We start from the raw sequence: 4,994 nt of genomic DNA on the forward strand, positions 1-4,994 counted from the left end.
CTGCAGCATTTCCCTAAGCTTCCTCCCTGTTGTGACCAAAGAGCACAAGCCTACAGGAAAAGGTTCAGCAGAGCAGAGGGGGGCAAGGGAGCACAAAGCAAAGGAACAGTAACAAACACAAGGAGAAATAAAACATAAGTGCTGAAATAAAAAGGCCAAATGGATGGGCTGAAGAAGGCTGACAAGAAATAAATAAGGTCAAGCAGAAAGAGACTCACGGTTGTCAAAAAATTTAGTGGCCTAAATGTGTTGTTGGCTATACTAGTGAAATTGCACCCATGTAACTGGGGCCATACTGGATCCCTGATTTGGGAAAGAGATCAACATCCAGGATGGGATTGTCAGAATGCTGCAGCAATTTAGAAACACAAGTTCAATTTTAATGACTTCCAATGGAACTTGTATACCTCATCCATGTAGGGCCAGATCCAAAAGACTAATTAGGTGCTTGAAATGAAATTTAGGAAGAGGCCATTGTCTGATACAAAGACACCCAAGTCCAAGAAAGAGATCTACAAAAACCTTGCTTAACTGTTTGGGTACCTCCAGGTCATCAGGAGCCTAAGGTTTTTCCAGTAAAGTAATCTAAAAAAATTATTCAAGTTCTGCAATTGCACATTCAAAGAACTTCTGCCATTTTGGCTGAACTGGGCATCTCAGCATTGCTATCATACCCAAGGTCATTTGAGATTCGCAAAATCAGTGTCCTCACACCTAATTTTCCTGAGAGGCCTGATTTGGTAGTTCAGCTCAAAACATGGCAACCACAGCCACTCAGAAATAGTGCCAGAGGAGCCCCACTTTTTATGATAGCTTACTGGTTAGTAGACTTACCCAGGAATGGAGATTTGAGGTTCAAACCCATAGTTCACACCTCCCCTGTGAGTACCCTAACCATCATGGTGCTCATAAGCTATGGGCTATGCGATGGTGGAGGGAATTTCTATCTCTCTTGTTGAAGTTTGGCCATCGTGGTATGTCTGCACTGTCTCCATTCTGGGCCCAGAACCACTACTGGGGAGCACAGCCAAGGCCACCTGCTCCCCAGCATTCAACTACATCTGGAAAATTAGACCACGGCTATGGTATACTATCTCCCTGCCTAATCTGGAACTGCTGTTGAAAAACATGGCCTCAGCTGCTGATATCTGACCAAGCCTGTACATTTAGGTAGTAAAAACGGCTTAGTGCAGCCATGAGCATTCCTTTTACAGACCCTTCAGACAGCGATGCAGAGCTACTTTAAGCCATCTACATTTGCCACTTTGTGGGCTTGGTCATGTACTGAGTAGGCATGAATGGGCAGGGCTATGTTTCTCAGTGTTGGTCCAAGTGGTCCCTTTGCATGGTGGTGATATAGGTATACCCTGTGTTGCTGCCAAATGCAAGATTTATGGGGCCAGAGAGAGAGAATCACCTCTTTTTTTTTCAATCAGTTCTTGCTTATGCCTTCCTAAATATCCCTGTGCCATGGATGGTGGCTTCAATAGTTTCAATTATGTTTCTTGTAAAGAAGATTGTTTCCTCAAATTTAGATAAAGTAAAGGGTGGCCAACATGCTCATCAACTTCCACGTGTTTTCTGATTGCCTATGGATCAACAACATGGTTGCTAGCATCTACTAATGTCTCCCAGCATAACACAATTAAAAAGCTGGAATTTAGAACACAGAAATGAAGACTACATGACTGACAAACATAATAAAATTATACAAAATAATGGAGGTAGTTTGGAAACTTCTGTCCTCCCCAGATGCATAAGAAAGAATGAGAGAATGGTTAAAGCAAATTCAAAAAGTATAAATTTAAAGATTATAAAACAAGTATTTTTGTTACTCAAAACATAATTAGTCTGTGGACTCATTGCTACATGGTATAAGGGTGGCCAAAATGTTTGCAAGGTTCAGAGAAAAACTGTGAAATTTGTATGGATAACAAGGATACCCATAAGAAAAGAGAGGTAGTTAGGCATGCTTGTTTGAAGTCAGGTAGAAGGCAAGGCAGAGATGAACCTTATAGACTAACTGAATCAGAGATGCCTAAGATTTTCATGAGCACCTCATGAGCACCTCATGTAATTCTTCATTAGATATCCATAGATGCAAAGCAAAGAAAAACTTTGGGAGGGATATAAATGCTCATATTTTGGGTTTTAAGCCAATATCCAACTATTGAGGGAAACTCTTTAGGGAGGTAAATATTCTCTTAATAGCCTACTTCAGGGTCTTGCGCACAGTCCTGTGAATTAACTGGTGGTGGCCAGTATTGGAGACAGGAAACCAAATTGAATGGTCTGTGACTATAAACCATTAGGGCAATTCTTTTGTACAAATATACAACGAAAAAGAGAGGAAACAGGGAAGAAAAACTAGAAGACCTGTGACGTCATTCACTCTCAGTAGAGTTTGGAACTCTGCCACAGCAGATGGGGGAGCATAAGTGGCCAAGTACCTCTTCATTTTATGCACAAAATATGACAGACATTTTAAACATTTTTTCTGTATTACTGTACTCTTTCAAATATAGAGCAATGATATGTATAAATTGACTTCTTCTTTTGAAGGGAAAAAAGGTCAGCTTATAATCAGAACAATAGGTATCCTGCATACACACTGTGTAGGATGTTGAGATACATGTTATTTAATAACTGTTCACTTAACCAGGTACATATTTTAACTAATATATACAGTTTTCCTTTAAGGAAAAAGCATGTTGAAATGTTTAGCTTGTGAAAGTTCTATTCTGGTTTGCTTATGGGGGACTGTAAAATTAAGCACTGATTATTGTTGCTATCAATAGGAGAATCAATGCTTGGCTTGCTGGGTCATATATGATAGTGATGAAATTTCGAGAAGTGCATGTCATGGTTAGATGGTATCAAAGATTATCCAGCATCCAAATTTTAAAGGTATGCAACATCCTGACTGCTTTGATTCCTTATATCTACTTTGGTAGCTCAGGTTTTTCAGCTCACTTTAGAGATATGGACGTGGGTATGGAAAGATAGTTTGAACAAATGATATTTGGATATATTAGAATTTTTGGAGGATAAGTTGGTGTTATTTTGAAGGTAGTGTGTGCAACCTACTTCTAAGCTTCCTGACTTTCAAGTCTTTTTTGAATTATCATTATAACTTTCTATTTAAAAAAAGCCAGATTATTAGTATAAAATGGTATCATGTTATTGAAATCACTGGAGCTATATTGATTTATACCTGAGGGGTATCTGTTCCATAAGCCTTGTCTTTTATCTTAACAAAGATTTTGTCTGTGAATTTCCTACATTTTGTCTTAGAGCAGGGGCCAGCAACATTTTCAAGCTGCAGGCCAGAATAAAATTGTTCTAGTCTGGTGTAGGCTGTGTAGCTTTGGTGGTGCACCAGCAGCAAAGGGCATTTGTCTGGGCCAATGCTAAGGGAGAAATGGGAAAACAGCAATCAATGGGTGCATCTATACAAGATGCTTAATGAACAGTAACCTAATAAAACTGTACAGTAGCATGTCAGGCAAAAAACATGTTTATACACTACTCCACAGTAGTGTTAGGCTACTGCACAGCAAGTATCATTAAAAAAACAAGTTACTGCGCATTTAGTTATTACTTCATGAAACAAGTACTAAATTAAATGCGCAGTAACTACTGCATATTAATGAATGTGTAGACGCACCCAATATATAGCAGAAATCATTAAGAGTAGAATATTGGTAAGGGAAGCTAAAGACACCAGCAAAAGAAAATCTTGTCTGGTAAGGTGTCAGAAGAAATTATGAGGAAGAGAGACTTATAAGGAACAAAAGAAATGCTAGTAAAAGTAGAAAGTATATGGACATGATACATCAGTTAAAAAAATAAGAAAATGCAGAGGTGCTTAACATGTATTTCTGTTCTATATTTGGAAAAAAAGCAGGATTATGTATTTTTGGTACATAAGGATGATGAAGTACTTTCCAGACCATTAGTAACAGAGGAGGATGTTAGACAACATCTTTTAGGGGCGAACAAGATAATTTGCATCTCTGAATCCAAAAACAGCTGACTGATATGATCTCTGGCCTACTGGAATGTAATTTTAATTCATCTTGGGCCTCATATCACCACTATGTACACCTCCTTGAGTGCTTTCATCAACACTGCCTCTGCACCATTTTTAAGATCTGCTGGCGGGTTTATGTCACCAATGTGGAGGTGTTACAAAAAGCCAATACCACCAGCATCGAGGCGATTCTCCTGCAGACTCAGCTGGGGTGGGCAGGCCACGTGGCCCAGATGGATGACAACTGCCTACCAAAGGTCTTGCTGTACAGGGAACTGATGACTGGGAAACATGACAGAGGGGTCCCACGCAAGCATTTCAAGGACACCCTGAAGAGGTCCTTTTCTGCCTGCAGTATTAACCACAAACTGTAGGAAACACAGGCAGCAGATCATGATGCCTGGCAGGTCCATATAAAAAAAGCAACAGCCTTCTTTGAATGTCAGTGCATAACCAGCATTGAGGAAAAGAGGAGGAGGAAAGATCTAGTAGCAATCAGTCATTGCTGGTAAGGTGTCAGGTGTAACTGTTGCAGCAGGATTTGCCTCTCTGCAGTTGGACTGATTAGTCACCAGTAGGCCTGCAACAAGCATGAGCAGTGGGCAGTCACCTTCCTAATATCTTTATTTATGAAGAACCACCAAGAATACCAGAGAATTCTTGGAAGACTGGAAGAGCATTAATATTGTACCGCTATTTAAAAAGGGGAAGCTAGATGAACCAGGCCACTATAGGCTGCTGAGTCTGATTTCAATCTCAGGCAAAATCATGGATAAACTGACACAGGATTCAATTAATAAAGAATTAAGGACAGGGACAGTGGATTTTTAATGCTTATGACATTTATGATTATTAATGCTTATGATGTAGCAGAATGATGAACAATGATGAGGGCAGGGCAGTTGCACATTGAGATCTGGATCACTTAGTAAGCTAGGTCTATTCAAAAAAAATACATTTA

This window comes from Gavialis gangeticus, unplaced genomic scaffold, assembly GCF_001723915.1.
Source record: "Gavialis gangeticus isolate Ggan-Ray unplaced genomic scaffold, GavGan_comp1, whole genome shotgun sequence".
NCBI lineage: Eukaryota > Metazoa > Chordata > Crocodylia > Gavialidae > Gavialis > Gavialis gangeticus.